Genomic DNA, 20,243 nt, shown 5'->3' with positions numbered 1-20,243 from the left:
AGGCATCACAGGTAAGAGCACCAATTGTTGTGTTCCATCCACAACAAATGCACACAGATTGATGTGTGTGTATTTATTTATCTACTATTTCTTGAATCATTACTGTCAGTCCAAAACAAGAGATTTTGTTTTAGTAAAAACATTTTTAAAACAATATCTCTTTCCACTACACTATCTTGAATATTTTAGTTTTTACATCACTACATTTATCTAACAGCTTTAACATTGTAAAGGTGTCACTTCTGACTCTGGGTAATTATGACAGCATGTCCTACTATTTTGAGAGTTTGAACAAACCAGACCTGCATCTATTAATGTAGAAAATAATCAGCACATGAAACCATTATGAAAGTAATCATTAGTTAGCTCATTGTTCAAAATGAGCTCCAACTACAACAGTTAAGTCAACTCTTGCATCGGTAATAACAATAAAACAAATGATATAATATAATAGTATAACTTGTGTCTACTTTAACAACACTTTCCTAATTATACTAGCATACTTTTACTAAAGTAACATTAACATGTTTAAATGCAGGGCTTTTGTAAGAGAGTATTTCGTATAGTGTAGCAACCGTTGTAGAATTGTTTTCACTTGAATTTTTGGGATCTGAATTTGAACATTCTAATTTTTTTCACTTGAATTTTTACATTTTTATTTCACATAGGTAAATTCGGAGCAAAAACATTCAGATACATGATTTTCAAAGTAATTATTTTCAATGCTATAAATTCGGTGTCTAATAAAATTCAAATACTTCTGTCTCTTGTTTGCTTCCATAAAGATGGTACTTTATTGATCCCAATTTGGGAAATTGTTTTTGTTGCAGCAGCATAAAAGACAAGGCATTTTACAATAAAACAAAATGAGAAATAAACAAGAATAGAAAGAAAATAAAATAGAAATGGTAACCTTTGATCTCTGGGCTTACACAGGTGTTTGTAAACATTAATTCACTACTACTTACATTTAGTTTACCTTTTTTTAACCCTTTTCTTTTAAATATTAAGCTTCTTCACAATTTGTCCTACTCTTCCAGTTTAACATTTCACTTTCAAGTTTTCAACAAAGTCATTGCAATGCATTTGAGCTGTAACAATTTTGATTCAAATAATTTAACTTTTCTCCGCTAAGTTCATCAACACACTAAAAGCAGCTACAGAGACCATTCAACTAATACAATATTCAGCTTTTTCAGCTAAATTCAGCAAAAAATGTACAGTTTACAGCATTCACATGCATTTTCAGCAGGAAATGTATTTTGTCGTTTGCCTTAGTTAACTTTGTAAGCCTATGTTTATCATGCAGTCTTAATATACACTGAAAGGCCATTATCAGGTACAACTGTACAGTGAGATCCAATCACAGGTCTGACGTGCTCTACCTTAACCGAGGTTAGAATGTTTCATTTTTCTGGGTTTATTGTCAGGATGTTGTATCAGATTAAATTGTACATGTGCACATGATAATCACAAGGCTGAACAATAAAAGCTTTTATTTGTACCAAAATAAAAATGGCTTCAAGTTAGTGAATTAAAATGGTGGTGTGCGGCACTCACTAACTGATGTGAGAACATGGCACTGATGGCACACAGTGGCAGGGATCAGTGCCATGTTCTCACATCAGGACGGATTTGAGTCTGGCTCACAACCTCGGCGCGTGTCAAACTATATTCTCTTTCATCCTGCACTCATTCTTTTCCGTACATTTAATGAAAATGACATGTCAAAGATAGTGCCCAAATTAATTATTGTAATACATTTGCTATGTGTAAGTACTAAGTAGTAAGTAATGATCAGTCAACAATGTACTTCTATCTACAGTAGATGAATGTGAAGCCTTTCTATCTGACCTGTCATTATGTTGTCTTCTGCATTTGAAGAATCCTCTTTGAATGGTAGTAGAGTCTTTATGGTAGTGTTAAGGGTTCCCTGGCTCTTATATGTCAAGATGGCCTTGTTATTGAGCAAGGCCTCTCAAAAGGTGACACCCTAATACAAATATTTATAACAATAATTTGAGATGAGGACAGTGACAATCAGGGAAACGAGAAAGATTAGCCTATAGGAAGAAGAAGCATCAGTTGAGGATGATCAGGATGAATGAATCTTGGGTAACAAATAAAAGTAATAACTTGAAATAAATAAATAAATGGAAATGGTTTAATTGAACTTAAAGACTGGAAACCAAAACAAGTCAGCTAATTACTTTGCAATGTTTTTAATTAGAGAAACCAATGGATGCCATGATAATGGGCAATGACACTAAATATAATCTGTGTGGTATGCAGTTTTGGACAGGTAACTGCTGTCAAAAGGCTCAAGTATAAGAAGTTGAATGTACCTGTTATTTAAATATACATTGTGTAGATTTATTTGATATGGTTGTGTTCTTTGGGAAGAGCATGGAGAACAGAAACAGCAATAGAACATTTGATGCAATGGCTCTACTGAAAGACAGAGAAAGAATCCAACATCATTCGAGTCACTTATCAGGAAATAATACCAAACATTTAGAAGTAATAGCTCGTTAGATCTTAGTATTTGTATCTTTTTTTCTCTTGTATATGATTGTATGTATGTGAAATTCTTCTTTTGGACTATTGATTGAACAAAACCATCAAGACAAAGTCATCTTGGGCTGTAGACAATTGTAATGTGCATTTTAAACAAAATCTTGACATTTTATAAAGCAAATAATTAGAAAATGATCTGCTTATTAATTCATAGGGATAATTATTGTTAGCAGCATCTCAAGGAAACGTCCTGACATCCACTAAAAATGCTAAAAGTAAAAGATATTTACGTTGAGACGTTTATTTTAAACTTAGAACACAATTCAGTGCAAACAAGTGAAATAACCCAAACTTCCTGGTCTGCTGAGGACAACACACACACTGAAGAGAGTTTGGCGCTGTAGGCTTGTAAAGGCTGTGAATGTCTAAGCAAATTCCTTCTTCCTGTTCAACTGAAGACCCGGGCTGGCAGCACAGTGGAAACGGCGCTAAAAACCAACTGGGACCAGTCAGCCAAACCATTTCAACTGCTGGAGCTGTCTGTACGGATCAACAGCCAGCCTCACACTCCTCTGCCATCGCCTCCGCTGCACAGACGTCTAAACAAGGGGAGCCACGCTCCCTCAAGTACTGCACTACACAACTTCCTGGGCTAATGGGATCTATTGATTTATTTGACACAGTGTGAATTTATGAAGCTGCCTCTTAAGTGTGAAGGTATCAAAGAGTGGCTCAAAAACAAACAGACAGAGATTCGGCTTGACACTCCGGTAATCCCAAGGTGAGTGTGTTCTCTCGGAGAAGGTGCCACAGTAAACAAAACATCTACTTTCCCAGCCCTGCCGTTCTATTCTCAGTACCAAGAAAAGTAGGCAGAAATTAGCAAGACGCCACAAATCTCCCTTTCTTGAATGTGACTTTTTTCTTTTTTTAGTAGCAAAACTATAAACCCCAATTTGGAGTATTCATGAAACACCCTACATTTCGTAAATTAGCACAGGAGAAAATAAAGAGAGCGGCTTCACACCATGTCTTTGTCTGGATTACGCACTCTTTTATCCCACTGAATTCTTGTCACCCAAAGGTCATTTCCATAATAATGGTCTTCTTTCTCCCTAATGGGATTTTGGCTGTGATTATGTATGCCAGCGTCTTGTGCAGACACTATCAGCCCTGTCATCCTGAATTGCACAAATGTAATTACACAAAGCCTTTGATAACTAAACAATGTAATTTACTGCTTGAGTGAAAATATATACCGTGTTATACGACTCAAATTAGACTCTAAAGGACAATATAGGAGTACCATAGGAGGTGTGTTGCAAATAAAATGATCTTCTTTGTAATGAGAAGATTAAATGTTAATACATGCTTTAACAACAAGAATACAGAGTGTTCATTCAAATGACTTAGAAAAAGATAAGTTAAAGGAATAGCTCCATATTTTTGGAAGTATTCAAATGATACTTCATTGTCAAATGTTAATGCATACAAATCATTTTGTCAACAATCGGCTGTGGAGGGAATATATGTTTTTAATTTAAACAGATTTGGGCTAGCTGCTTCCCCATTTACAATTTGAGCTTAGGTTAGATAGGCTAACTAGCTGCTAGCTTAGCATCATTTCTAAAATAATGCTTTAGAGTTACAACTTTTCAGTGGTTTTAAAACAGTTTTGATTTACTTCGGATGCCAAAGATAAGCAGAGTAGAGCATCAGAGATAATATTGGTTATTTCTATAAAATGATTATTATGGCTGTCCAATATGGCTTGTCAGATTGCCTGCAATATCAGAACGATTTACAGCATGACTGGAAGATCTGATTATCACACTTTTACAGACAACTTTTCAGGAACAGCAGTATATTAAAGGACATTTTCTTTGTAGAGTTGTCTTTCTCAATCATATGTATTCACGTAGCTATAACACAAACTGTATTACAGTTGTTAATCTTACAAAGTCGCTAATACAAACATTTACTCATTGCTATGCATGCCAAAAACAGATGTGTTAAACAAAGAAAAATACTATTAAAATGAAGCACTTTGTACTTGCTTCCGAAACAAATGCATGTGCAGTCAGATCAAGACCTTTACAACTTGAGGCAGTACTGCACAAGGGGTCCAAAATCAACACAAAATGAAAGTCCCTTGTAGTTGCTCGAGCAAATACAATGGACAAATGATAAGTAATAATGTCTTGCACAATCCGTGGTGTGTGAAAGGCATCTGCAGATACATAATAAAAAAGTATAAAAACTGTTAGAGAAGTGCATTAGAAACAATCCTGTTCTTTGTCCGAGATCCTTCACGAGTAAAAGTGTGTTGAGGAGCCCCCCCGATCCTGCCCACAACAAACTTCTCCGTGCCCCCCTCGTCCTAGAGAAGGGGACTGAGTGAAATGGCTGTGATGGTAGATTTACTGATGAAAAAAGGTGAAGCGAGAACATTGGGAGTGATAAAAGGGGACAGGGAGCGAGTGACAGTTGGGTTAAGACAGAAGTCATGTTCAATAGCAGGTAGAAACATCAAACGGCGAGTTCACAGGAAACCCATGCAACCTTGTCTTGAAGGAGGATTTTCTGTTGTGTGGAGTAGATTATATCTGTTCAAGCTGCTGACACAGCCTCATTTGCTGCCCGTAGTGTTGGAGGGGGATTAAACGATATAAACTTTAAAGCTTTAAACAATACCTTTCAAAATTAAATGGATTAAGGGAGGGATGTCTGATGGGGATTTCCCAAGGCTTTGTTAGTTTTAAACTCTACTCCTTTTAAAGAGGGAAGAAAAAACAGCGGTTAAAAATGTCTCAGGCATGTGACCGTTTTAATGAGGCTGCTCTCACGTTGAGGAGGGCAGTGGAGCAGATGGCTCTCATAAACATCATATCTGCTCTGTTTAGATACATGACTTCTCATCTCCCGACACTGAGAGGAAAACAAACCCGAGCACCACCACAAGCACTACCCACTTGCCCGCTTTTGGCAAGCTGTGCCGGCTCGTCGAAATGGCACATTTCCATTTCTTGCATTACTCCTTCATAACAATATGCATGAGCTGCGCAATGGATATACATAAACTCTAATCTGTTATAAGCAGGGTCTGGGAGTAACAGATTACATGTAACGGGATTGCATAATCAGGAAACAAAAAAAGCAAGCTGTATTCCCTTACATACATTAATCGGAATCAAGTTTATTCCCCGGTAAAAATAAAAAATGTAGCACAATGAATATATCACAATGTATGAACATGGATGTAATCAGATTACCGGTAGATTCTTTAAAAATGTGGAATACCATGTTAAAATATATTAAAAAAATTAAGAGATATATTAAAAATGTTACCTGCCTGAATTTGCCATTGCCTGAATTTTGTTTTTTCATTTAATTTTTTTTTGTTGTATACTTAATAATAACTTAATCATTATCTTATTGATATTTCTTTACTTTTGTATTGTTTTTGCATTATATTTTTTGTGTTTATATATTTGTTTTGTTCTATTTTGAAGACATTTTGTTATTCTAGATTGACTGTCAAAATGCTGCTGTGACAAAACAATTTCCCAATTTACGATAAATAAAGTATCTATCTATCTATAATTTATAATTCAGGTAATCCAAAAGTAATGGAAAGTAATCAGGTTACATTACTTTATATTGTGTTACTTAGATTACGTTACCGATAACAGTTTTTTGCATGTAACTTGTTATTGTAACAAAATACATTTGATAGTAACCCTCCCAGCCCTCTTAGTATGTAGAGGGGCTGCAGCGCTGGGTATTTTGCTTTAGTGGCAGATATGTTGACTTTTATTAAATGTTATTATTACCATATAACTGAGAGCACACAGACACGAACCAAGACAGAAGTTGTTGCTATGATTAGGCAGATGCTTCCCTCTCCGGTTTAGATGGGGAAAAAAATGAAATATATTTATATCAAACTTTGTTGCCGCAGACATGTGACCATTCAGATGAAAGGGAGTCGGTGTCAAACTGCTCTCTAAATTGAGGACGGGCTCCATGTTGCTGAGCAGACATCAGTGAGCTTGAATTTGAAGGCATGTCAAGTATCGCAGGTATTAGTATGAAATGTCTCATTATCTTTCTTTAAAACATAATATGAGTGCACCGCTGCGGGGACGGGGAGCAGCGGCCCCGTAGTCACTAATGGCAACCAAAGTGTAGTCATCTAGATCTCTATTATTAGACCTGGAGAACATCTCTTAACAGCAACTGGATCAAGTGTGTCGTCTGCAGCCTGTGATGGGGTTTATAGAGCTAGAAGTGGCTCAAATAAGCACCGCATGGGGTCAAAGAGATGACATGAATAGCAGAACAAAGAAGCAGCCAGCCTCTGACGAGAAAACGCCCAAAACTGCGCCTGTCAAAAAGTCACAAGGAATTCAGAGGGGCAACGAAAGCCTATTTATCTAACTCTATCAGGGAAAACGGACAGCCTGAGCGCAGCGGCCTTGACAGCAGTGGGATTCCCTTGTCATTTCCCAAGGTCCACACACACATACATAAACACACAGACGCGTGTAAGGCGATTATTCAGTGCCGCTTGTCAATTGTACCTTTTCAACCCGGATCAATGCGTGGTCTTGCACCGGGGGCCTGTATCAGCGCCAGTCATTAACATGTGAGTGGCACTCTATCAGCCCCAGATCCTAATAAATCAAAGGGTCGGCCACAGAAGAAAAGAGGCTAATATTTCCTCAATAACCCCAGAGGGACACCATGGAGAGATGCAAATTGCCTCCCAGGAGACCCCGGGGGATGTGAAGGAGAAACTCGCTGGGAGGCAAAGGGAAGCTAATGAGTATAATGCTAAATGTATACAAGGAGAGGGAGAAATCCCTCTCTATTCATACCAATTAATACAATCTTATCAATGGAGGTGTACTGTAGAAGGAGGGCCCACGTCTAACCCCGTGCCCTCCTCCCCACTTCCACCGAGCAAGCGTCTGTATTATTCAGCACGGGCCGGGCTGCGGTCATTAGCCCTGTGGGAGGCTGGGCCAGGCCTGGGGAGTTAAGGAGATTTTAAAAACCACTCACTCCTCACATCAAAACAAATCGGGGCAAATCAAAGGGGCTCAAAAATGTCCTTTCTTGAAGGGGCGAGGGAGGAGACCCGCCATTGTTATGAAAGGCTTCTTTCTGTGGCGTCAAAGAGCAAACGCATGAAGAAGATAACGTTAGCTATAGCTTCATTCATCATGCTGCATTTAAGGAAATAATGATTAGCGATGATTAGAAAGTCGTGACATGAACTAATACAGATGCATGGTAGTGTTAAATGTCTAAGCATAATAAGAAGAAACTGATGGCATCAATATATTCAGTTGATTAAATGGAGCTTTACTGTGACATTCTAGCTTTCAATAGTTTTTCTCATTAACAGATTAACAGGATGTTCCCCCAGTTTCTTGATAGAAAAATAACACTTGTTTTATTTTTTGTATTGCAGATGAAACCTGAATAAATAAACCCAACAAACACACACTGTGAACATAAATCCCCCAAAATGTATTTTCCAAAACAGAAATCACTTAATGGGGGCAAAATGTTTTCCAACCAAAAGCTAACGTTTCATGAACCTTTTTTTAAATCAAGTTATTTGGTTGTGGTAATAATGTTGGTATTTTATTATCCCCTTGAGATACAATCTGATCTGTAATTGTATAAATACATGGTCTTTTGAAGAAACAGCAGACACTTCATTGGTCAAATAATTGGTGTGGCACTAAATCCTCCTCAGTACCAAATATCACCAACAGAAGGCACCTGCAGCCAACGATTGTTGCGGAAAATATGAAAAAGTGGCAAGAAGACGTGATGACTCATGATGTGATGACTCGTGCAGAACATACGTTTCATTGCAATGATAAGAGACTGACACTTTCCTTTAAAAATGTAATAAGACATAACGCAAGGATACATTAACTGAGTATTTTTGCCATGCTCCACAGCGCCCCTAGTGGTCAGTAACTCCACAGAGGACCTTTAAGTTACCTCTGAATCGATACTGCCATACATCCAAATAAAATCGAAGAGGTTTGTATTTTAAGGAAGCATTTGAACTTCCTGAAAAGGGCAAACAAATGCTTCAAAAGCATAAAAAGAAGGAAAAAAATGCCTCAATCTATCATTTTGAAGGTCATTTATCAAGGTGGAGAAATATACCTGACAGCAGGCGGATTTGTCTTCTGGAGATCACGGAGGGGACTCAAATGAAGGTTAATCACTATATAACTTTCTGCATGTCTAATCCTACACTCCAGATTTCATTGAGCATAGCTGTAAAAGCCCTCCGTCAGCATAATTGTGCCTAACCTGTGCCCCGCATGCTCAAATCGCTCAAATATCACAGCCAACTCTGAGAATAAGTGGGACATTAATGAGGAAAGTGCTGAGCTCAACCTTAGAGCAGTACCACAGAAAGGGTTAGCCGCCTCTCAGCTCATGTTCAACGGAAGCTCTCTAATCCAAACCCTCAAACACAGAGCTGTTTGGACCTGTGAGGTGTTAAATACTGACTTCACATTCTTGCATACTTTGGTTTATCTTGATCAGGCCTAAAATATAGCAAAATATATTTCTAGGTATTCAAGATGTAATCATCAGGTTAGTAAAATGCAAAAAACACAACCTATATTTATCATAATAATACCTTAGAATATTCTGTATATTAACATGACTCTTTTTATCTTTGATTTACTTTCAGGTTTCATTTAATTACAAAATGTTCTTTTTTGCATTGTAAGCTATTCTTTGTTTTCATGCATCATTCCTTTGATTCAATTTAATGTGATTACACACTGCACATTAGCTGGTGTTGCTTGTCCTTGTATCATCCCCTTGAGCGAGGGCTGAGCGCATCAGTGATCATATTCTGCCCCTTAGTGGAGGAAACGGTCCATAACCCGAGTGAAACATGATAATTGGAGGCTTGATCTGCAGAGGCTGGATTGTGGACAGCTCCTGACTTACTGCTTCATTCAGCCTTGGACAAAAAGCAATCTCACCTGCCGGCTTCTTAGATTTAAGTAACGTAAATCTGTCTTTCCTTTCAAACAAAACCTTCTCCAAGAAAGAGTAACTCCCATGGCTCTTTAAAAAACACACTGCCACTCAATGTACATGTAAATCCAGGGTTGTGAACATGAAAAACATCCCAAACTAGAAACTAAAAAAGAATGGAAATCCAAGTTTGGATTGAAATAAACTGGCTTCAAAAGCTTCTAGCTTGAGGGTTTTTATATAATCAGAATGCACCGGAGAATCAAAACCAGAGAATGAACCCTGATCCCTACAAATTCATCCAAAAATATGTTTCTGCAAATCCCTCTCAGTAGGGCTGCCATCACATTAAGACAGGGGAAAACTGCCTTATAACTCCATCCTACTGCAGCAGCAGTGAATGTTCACCATTACGTTTCAGTAAGAGGATTTTAAGTCCATGTAATTGCACATACATGTGTAAAACAAATGTGTAACAAATCCTATTGGCAACAAGGATCCTGGTCCTCCCTAACACAACATATGGATTCAAAATGTCATGATTTGGGAATGCAGAGCGGTTTATACAGGCTTTTCGAAACCAAATGTTTGTAAAAGTGACGTTTTTATAAATGTTAATTACGGTCATACATGCCATTCAATTCCGTTTGCTCTAATGCTGCGTCACACCGGACGCGATGTGAATATTTGCTTCGCTCTAATCGCATCGCTCTAAACGCTCGAGTTTCACCGCGGCTGCCAGCTGTGTTTACTCGCATCATTCAAACAAGACGTGCTGGCTCGGGAGCTACAACAAAATGAACATATTTTACCGTGATTAAATTGTAATACACATTTCTAAATGATGCCGAAGTAACAACATACTGATACCGGTTAGTAAAAACCATGAATTAATGCTTTGACAAGTCTGCAGACAAAATGCTTGTTTTCTGAATAAAGATTGGGTCGACCAGGCTAAGCTAACGTTGTGCTCACTCCACACTCATAACAACGGCCTACAGACATAACTAAACCAGCGACTGTATTCACCATGACACAGACAGCCTGTGGTTTGTACTTGTTTAACTTTTGTCTAGTTTCTGAACAGATATGAGCAGCTGTGAGCTCTGTGTGCTAACTGCTAAGAGCTAACGGCTGATGTTTTCTGGTTGAACGTCATTGACTGCAGGCTGAGATCCTCACCGCTGATTGGCTACCGCGAGATTGCGTCACGCGAATATGACGCTCGAGTTGAACAAATTGAACTCGAGCGTTTGTCGCGGCCCCCTTCAATCGCCTCAATCTCGGCGCGGAATTCGCGTCCACCGTTTCATGCTTATCGTCGGAGCGAATTTGCGTCTGTCCGCGTCTCTGCATTGACTTTACATGTAATCGCGCCGCCCCCAAACATCGCATCGCGTCTGGTGTGAACGCAGCATTAAGCTGTGCTTCAGGACACAAACAGCAGTCTCCTGAGGGAAAGTCTTCGTCTAACGGCCCCTACACACGGCGGCGTGCGTTGCCGCTTGGCGATGGGCGTATCTTGAGCTTGGGGAGTCAACGCGAGCAACGCGAGCAACAACCAATCACATGAATGTCCCGCCCCGGACATACAAAGCAAAGCATTCACGCTACATCCATGCTGGCTAAATATACTGTCTATGCTTGCTAGCTGTCCATTCAAACGAAGTACACTGGATATAAACTCCCCAAACAGGCGAAAACCTACCAGTGTCACCCACTGTCTCTGCCACCTCCCCCCATGCCTGGCTCCTCCGGTTTGTATCCCTGTATGTAAAGAGGGACTGGTGGTCATATAGTACCGCCACGATAATTTTTTCCTCCATTTTTTGACATATGGGAAATAACTGCGGTCTGGCTCTCCCAAAATACACACGGTTTGATTGGCTAGCGCTTGAACTGTCAGATTTGCATATGCGGGATTTGATTGGCTGACGCCTCCGTCGAGGCGGCAAAAGTAGAACATTGCTCTACTTTTGCAGCGAGCACCGCGAGAGAAGCTACGCTTTGCTCCCACAATGCAGTTCGGCGAATCGTGACGTCACCCCATTCAAAGTGAATGGGCAGAAGCGTTGAAGCGGCAACGCACGCCGCCGTGTGTAGGGGCCGTAACTGAGCCATCCATCCACCTCAACCTACTCTGTACGTAAACGTACGTGGACTTTGCAGAGAAATGTAGGTTCAGTAAGTATTTTGCATAATAATGTTAAATGTGTCTCATCGCATTAATGGATATGATACATGAACCCTTGATTAAAATGCACATTTATTTGATCATTTTAAGTACGATTTGGTAAGTAGCAGTTATTCAGTGCCATTACCAAAACTGTTGTCATCTTCTCCCAGTCAGGGTTCCCTCATTGTTCATAGTTAAAAAGTGTTTTACCCCGGAGCTGAATCATCTGGAATTATCCGCCTCCTACCCAAAACAAACGGCCCCAGCTAATAAAACTGAAAGAACACTTAATAGTGCAGTTTCAATGTAAACATCTGTTTCTTTAACTGAAGTAAACTTTAGCTTGTTTCTCAGATAACCTCAGAGAAGCCGGTGATTTCATCTTTATGGATAAATAGAACCAAGATCAAAGAATTTTAGATAATCTGTCTTAAAACTGGAAAAGAAGTTGAATAATGTCACCTTCTGGCAGAGAACCAAGACGCTGAAGCATTTTCACAGCTATACAATGACATTACAGATGAATAAATGGAACCCTGATTCACATTTGAGATTTCACTATGTCTGAATGTAGTTAAAAACAATGGGGACAGTGAACGTTAGCAACTAAAAAACAAATTTAACACTGGCCTCGTAGTTATACAAAATGGTAATGCGGTAGTGCTTCCTTTTATGATTGGATCATGGTGGTACAAAGTTAACTCCTCCTCTTCAAAACAAATGGACCCGGGAAGTAAAACTATTAGTTACTAAACCACAGTTACTCTGCTGCGAGACGCTGCACGCACCCCCAACTCTGACTGACTTCCTCCCGCGTCCCTGTGTAACAGGGAAACTGATAGAATTGGATCATAAAATCGTGGTGTTTTTGCAACTTCAGCATAGGGGATAGGGATGTTTATTGAACTTCGGATTTCAACTGATTTACCTTCGAAAGACATGTATGGCTCTGCCGCTCAGCGCTGCTGCTTGTTCAGTCTGTGGCCGTTTCTCAATCGCGACGATGCTTGCTTGGTAGCACATGTCTTCCGAGTCACTTCCTTCAGAAGCGAGGCAAGAATCCTTCCTGGCAATCGGAAAACGAAGAATGGAACAGGCTAGCAAGTGCGCCTTACATTTTCCGCTACAGATTTGGGGAAATTGGTCCGTGCGCAAAGCATTGTGGGGATTTGAAGGACGCGAAGTCTACCCATGTGCAGCCTCGAAATTACCCCCAAACCAAGGACGCGGCCTCGGTGGAATTCCATGTATACTGGAGATTGGAACAGTCCTTCTGCGGCACTCGATGACGTAGTATCCTTGAAATATTGGCTTGGAAGCCAGTTTTCTCGAGATTGAGAAATGGCCTGTGTCTGCGTTCTTTCGCACCTGCTTGTAATCTGAGAAGGTCCCGCCTTTCTGGCTGGCTCCCGCCCGGAAAATCTTCAGTGTTGATTGACACTTCAGTAATAGCCTATCAGGTGGGCGGGACATTGCTCGTGTACACAGAGTGGTGGCTGCAGCCAGAGAAACGGCCGCATCAGAGCCAAAGTTTTATCGGCAATTTGATTAAAAAAAAGGCCGATACCGATAATCGGTCAAATGCGGAATATCGACCCCTAATCTTAAATTCCAGACATCATAAAATCCTTATATGAATAAAAAAAGTTGATCAAAATCTGTATTAAAACCGGATTAAAATGATGTCGCCATGAAAACTAACCATATGAAAGCCCCATGACATTGAAACTGATGGTTTACTCTAGGTTTGAACATAAAAAAGTATATGGTTTAATGCAATAATGCAACTCAACAACATGTATTACACCGGTCTAGTCGTTTTTAGACATTTTAACGTAGAAAAGTTACAAATAATACCTTTCATGATTAGATTACTATGGTACACATTCATCATGGTGACAATTTCCACATCAAAATAGGGACTTACATTTTTAGGATTGAACAAAGACTTGAGTAAACACTGGTTGGGTTTCACACCGGAGAATAATCAACAGCCAGCTTGTCACTCCCTACAACCTGCCAAGTGTAGGAGTGGAAGCACTGACACATGTAACTGATATCTCAGATTTAATTTGACTGCTAATCACACCCAGCTACAGTTTGAGAGCATTTCACACGTCGGAGCTACAGTTTCAGGTGTTAAGCCGGTAAGGAGACATACTACTGTGCCTCTGAATGCTAACACCTCTTCAGAGACGGTCACATTTTTGCTTTATGCTCTGCCATTGTGATTATAATGATGATAATACTAACAAGAACATTAGACTCCACAGACACACACATTTTTCTTTCTTTTCAATTAAAAAGCAATCAACACTCATTTTGAGTTTTACCCGCTCAAATACTTGTAATTTCAGATCAGTGGCTATTTGAATAAACATATGTTGCTCCACAGGAGGTCACCCTGTTGTGATTCCCGTCTGAATCATAAAGCTGATAATAAGAGACGATATTCTACTAACACCTGTGTTTGTCAAATTAGAGAAAGTGGATCTCAATAATGAGGCAGAATATTTAACAAGTTACATTGAAAGAAATAAGAAAAGTAATGTACTTACCAGTGAATGTTGAAGCACAGATTAGCCCTCATGGCTCCTGGAAAACTCATCTGTAACAGAGAACATGTTCTCAAACTTTAAACTGCTCACGACAGAGAACTGAAAAACATCTCAGCTTCAGTAAGATTTTGTGATCACATCTCTGACACACCCTGCCTAAGGAAATCTGTCCCTCCAAATTCAGACTCTGTATTAGGATCCAAAAATAAAAGCTTGATTTTTGTTCTTGCTAAATAAATCCACACAAGTACATGAAAACATGATCATCGCAGCGTCAGATAAGCGCTGTGATGATCAGAAGATCAATTGTGTTACAGGATCTTTTGTGTTCTTTGTGTCTCCAAAAACCCAAAGGATTAAGCAACAAATACTCAGATGATATGTTAATAATTTATCAAACAATTAAAACAATGATTGGCCACAGCCTTGGTGTTGCCACAGTATTTTACAGGATCATTGTTAGACTAAACGTGAAGAAAAAGCCAGCACCATCAGCAAAGTTAGGGACAGCCCATTATGTTTCCTGGTTATTCTTCAACTTAAAGCTCAATTTGAACATTCAATTAAGAAAATGGTTTGCCAAGGGTATATAATTCACTTTTAAATGTTTACAATACGGAAACTGAAGCTAAGAGGATATGTTAATCAACAACCATTTTGAGAACGTTACATCAAAAGCAAAGCGTATGGATTTATGGAATACCTGGCGTTAAGAAAAAACAAGCATGTACTAAAATAACCATGGTGTCTGGGAAATTGTGTTGGATGCTACTTTAACTATTTTCTAATGATTAAACATGAAAATAAAAGATAACACTTATATACAGCCAAATGGGAACAGGCATATATATCATGAGTGAAAACAGAACAGCTATATGTTCATCACCAAGAGAAAACAGCTTTGATATCAATTCATTTCCATGCAGAGGTTTAATGAGTCTTTCAGTGATTCAGACGGTGTGATTCCATGGATGCCCGCCCTTATTTCCTCGCCTTTGATATGATTCTGCAGACCTCAATGTTCTTGGTAGATCCACCTGATTACTAAAATATCTCCTCTCTGCAGCTGTTCCTCTGCTGAGTTGCTCATTCAGGCCAGTGTTCTCCCATTTAAGTAGTCCCCGGTGTCTTCATTTATAGCAGTGTAAGCAGCCGGGCAGGCCGGCAGAGAACACAGAACTGTTTGCTATGCTGAGCATTCAGGGACTTTAAGCATCTTGGTTAAAATATGTGACCTTGTCAAGTGACATTTAATCAATTTGTGGATAAAATGCCTCGACCGTCTGATTTATTTAGTCGAGCAGTAGAACCTACACTAGCCTGATAAGCTGCCATTGACTTCCTCCTATAGCCACGTAAGCTCTTCTTATAGACACCTGCAGGGAGTCATGGACTCACTTATGTTGGTTTGATTTGATAAAACCTGAGCTGATTACAGAGATATGAGTAATGCAACTATGCTTGTTATCTCTGCTGGCAATTATTTGGTTCAATGATTGATGAAAATCACAAATTGTTTGGATAGAAGGACGGACGGACGGATGGACGGACACATTGATGGATGGATGGATCATGGATGTATGAAGCGCCATTCAAAATGAAACTCTTACCAATAACTGCTGATATGTATTCACCATCACCATCCTAGGGCATCAACATGGACATGCACATGAGTTCCAACTTACTTAATATATACATCGTGTTTACAGTTTATAAGCACAACTGCATTTTTGAAGTAGTTTTCTTTTTCAAAATTCAAAGATTCAAAGATTCAAGATTCAAAAGCATGTACAGTAGCTACAATGTAGTCCCAAGCTCCTCCAACATTGCAACATAGTTATATAGGACATAAAACAATAAAACAAATACTTTGTGATCAGGTTGACTAATTGCATGACCTATTGACCTTTCAGTAAACCATGCCAGTGTTGTCTTTTGCTATGGAAATGGAGGTCATTGTGAGGAAAGCCATCCTGAGCAAACAATGAGAACACCAAAGTACAGAGGAGCATTGTGCGGAAGTATTTTAGTTTCACACCTCAGATGGTAAAATAACTAACAAAGATAAGGCTTTGGTCAACTTTGTACAAAGCAGTGGTCTGACTACAATGACAACACATCTGCAGTCTCACCTGCTAGCTTGCCAGCAAAGTGAGGCAGCAGAGGCACCATAGACCAGCGGAGCAACGACAACCTTGTCTGTTTGCCTAACATTCTGCTCTGAGAAAATGACTGTGGGCATACCTGTGTTTTAACTTGCAACAAGTTCTACCAGATGCACTCTGTTTCGTCACTGGTAAGGCTAAAATATTTTAACAAGCTATCAATCGAAAAGTCTTCCATGTGTTAATTAAAAACTATCAATGTGTTATTTCTGCAACTGCATGTTTGACATGCTTTCTCTCTGTTGCTTGCAGGTTTGAAATTGCTAACATAAACAGCAGCTTCGCGTGAAGGGACATGCTGGGGCTTTTGATAATGTAGTCGTTTTGACCTGCAACAAAACCAATTAAAATAAATCTAAAGAATTACACCAATGTTGCGACAAATCTGTCTGGTTGCGTAGACACTCACAGGTTAACTTTATAATTACAGTGAACTTTCTGATCAAACCTATTTGCATCATTACTGAACGTTATATTAGGCTTTTACACAAACATATGTTTTTATTCTATAAAATACAACACATTGCATTGTGGGATTTTTAGTGGATAGTCGACAAATAGATAGGAGGAAGTAGTGTACATCTGTGATGAATCTGTGAGGGTATTCCACACTCAAAGGAAATGGAGGAAGGTAAATATTGTCTTTATTGTTATGCTTGCTCGGTCTTATCATTTAAGAACTTCAATATGTAGTTGAACATGTTTTGAATCAAGGCTGCTTAAATGTGCTTAGGTGCTGTCATGTTTTGCTGTGCTAGCTCTGCAGTAATAATGTTGGCAATGCGATCTCAACTTGACATGCAGAGTTTGCTTTGCCACTGACCTTACTTTTGACGTCTAACAACTTACACTATCGTCTTGTAATTTCCATACAACCACATCACTCTGTTTCTATTGGGCCATTTATAGTCAGAGATTTAAAACTTGATAAACCAAGTTTATCATGCAGCTCTACATCAATGCTTTGCATATCCTACAACAATATCAAAGTAACAACCAAGTTTATCTCGTTTGACTCCAAAGAAACCCGACTTGTGTCCACAAACTGTTTGTCCTTTAGTACAAACTGAAACAACGTAGCTAGATAGCAAGAAGCTGGCTCTGTTAGCACTTAGCAGTGACTTTATTTTTGACAGGCTCTGCGACAGTCAGCTAGCTGCTCTGCCCACAGGCTGAGCCTCAGAGACACAACTGAACCAGCGGCATATTGGAGAAACAATTTGTGTAGCAATATCGAACACATAGAAGTTGAGGTAAACTAGCTCCCAGTTGTTGGTCACTGCAGTGTTTGAATACCTTCACATCGACCCACGACAGAGACAGCGACAGCGACACACGGCAGACTAATGACCGCACTTGACTACAATGTATCCCTGCGCACATCAGAGGTTTCGAAAGGCTGTATCACCTACCTCAGGACGAAGACTGCTGTCCTCAGGTTTGTCATTGCACCTGACCCAGTTACTCGGCTCTCCACTCCGTTACACTGTCGCCATTTTGCTTTAAAATCACGCAGGTTGCACTCTGGTCCAGAGGAGAGGGATGTTCAGCAGGAGGTAGACTGCTCACCCCGAAAAAGCTTCACGTCCACTTTAGTTCCCCGACATTCAAACTTAAAACAGCTCACCATAATGACGTTACTACTTAACTAAAGCGACACATGGCGCCATATTTTGAAAATGGTTGGGAACAGATGTGACAACACAATTTATTTGAGTGAGGTTCATGACCTTGAATGCATCCTGATATCAAATCAATTTAGCCTACAACCTACGTTTTCGTTCAGAGATACACAGACTTGTTCTTGCTAGTGGACTCACTATCAAATGAGATATAAAATAGGAATATTTTATATATAATAATTGTGTAAATTACTGATTCCCAACCAGGGCTAGCATTTGCACCCCAGGGGGTGGGCTACTTTTGCAGTTGACATGGACTATTTGGGATGAGCTCCACTGCATTTAAGCTAAATTGAAAAAACAAATAGAATAAATACAGAACAAATCACAAATGATTGGCAAGGGTTAAAAATAGCTAAAAGTAGTTGATAAATGGTTGGATAATTAGATTGCCAAAAAGTGGGAGCTGGTTAGATAATCTTTGCTAAACTTAACGACTTAATGTCTGAAATAGCTAACATGTATGCATTAATTGTTGACTGAGTTAGCTTAAAGTAATGGATACATAGTTGAATTTACCACTCTGAGCTCGTCTTTTTATGAATGAGAATGTGACCACATTCTCAATATTGCCATTCAATGGTATGAGAAAGTATTTTCACAATATTCACTTTTATTCCATTAATGAAGGGTAAACTGCTTTCAAATGAACATGTTGGAAACACGGAGGGTATAATATTGTTGAATAGTCTTGACACTCTTCATTTGAAATGGCTGTGTCTGTCGTAACTGTGTCATCCACAGTGTAACTTGGACAGAAGGGATTACATGTGTCTTCTGTGACCATTAACTGAATTTCAAAATGGTTGTATAACTGGTTAAAAAAGAAAGAATGTGTGACTGTTGTATATTTAATGTTGAACTGCTTTTGTACAAGAAAAGCAGTGAGCGTTAACCCTCGTTTAAATTGTCGGATAATGATGCAGAATGCATGCTGGAAATACATTATTTATACTGTCACATGTTTTTTTTCTTTCCGGCCCAAGTGTGATTTTCATGATTCCGCAGAAGACCATGAGACCATTTAAACCTCATCAGTCATTAAAAATGCAGCATCATGTGTAGTAGAACAGGTGTTATTTATTACAATTATTTCTTTTTTACTTTAAACTTCAATGCAGGTTTTTTATTTATTTGTACCTGCTGTTTATTGATAACATTAATTTTGCCATAATCAATATGTAAAACATTTTGTAAATGTATTTTTTTCTGATTACCGTGAAGGAAACAAATTATCATAGTTGTTGTTTTTTTTATGTTGACATATGTGTCATTGAACTATGCAGGAACCCAAGCTTTAAGCATGGTTAACTTTATATCTGATTGTCCCAACGATACATTGCATTGCACTATATTGTCCCTGTAAATTGGCCATAACTTTGCTTTAGGTCCACATATGCAATATATGCTTCTACAGGGTATATATCCTGTATCCAATGACGTAAAAGCAAATATTCCAAACACATATATTTATTGTTTATAATATTACAGAACATTTTTGCTCTGTACTTTGAGGAAACAGTGTGTGGTGTCTGGAGTGGTTGATTGGATTGCTAATTCTCATATTCATAAACATATGAAACATTGATTGGATTAAGCAAACAACTAACACATCTTTGAATGTACATTGCTCCAGTGACTGCTATTATCAACAAGAAGTAGTCTGCAGACAACAAAAATGTATCCAGATTGGTTGAATATTTATAGAGTGGGCAAAAATATGACTTGTTTATTTTAGCTAAATTATTTAATGTGTAGAATGCAGATCATTAATATTGATATATTGAGAAACTGTAAGACCTAAATATTTGTGCATACATATTTATCTACTCCATGCCAGTGTGCATTAGCTCTGGGTTTAGCTGCTTATTCAACAGAGATGTGTTTCGTTCAAAGCTATTTCCAAGTCACTTACTGTATTTGTGCTTGCCTCTCTGTGATCTGAGGTTATCAGCGTACCCACCCATACAGCAGACAACACAAAGTGATTCCGAGGAGTGCGTTGTCTTTTTGTGTGAGATATAGGGATTGACACAAGCCTTCTGTTTTCAGAGCATCAAGTAATTATTTTAATGGCCTACCAACTGTGCACTCCAAAGTTTGATTTTGCTCT

General features: G+C 38.9%; 1 protein-coding gene across 1 annotated transcript in view; it reads right to left on the bottom strand.

Moving 5' to 3' along the window:
* The window catches only part of znf644b (zinc finger protein 644b), a 53,128-nt gene extending 35,000 nt beyond the window's left edge, over positions 1-18,128 (bottom strand). Inside the window, 2 exon segments of the mRNA XM_034235716.1 lie at positions 14,284-14,333; positions 17,861-18,128. The gene's annotated coding sequence lies outside the window, so the exon portion shown is untranslated.
* Positions 18,129-20,243: the final 2,115 nt, after the last annotated feature.

Source organism: Gymnodraco acuticeps, unplaced genomic scaffold (assembly GCF_902827175.1).
Source record: "Gymnodraco acuticeps unplaced genomic scaffold, fGymAcu1.1, whole genome shotgun sequence".
Lineage (NCBI taxonomy): Eukaryota > Metazoa > Chordata > Actinopteri > Perciformes > Bathydraconidae > Gymnodraco > Gymnodraco acuticeps.
The sequence above is the reverse complement of the archived record's forward strand: the minus strand, read 5'-3'. Positions and strand labels throughout refer to the sequence as shown.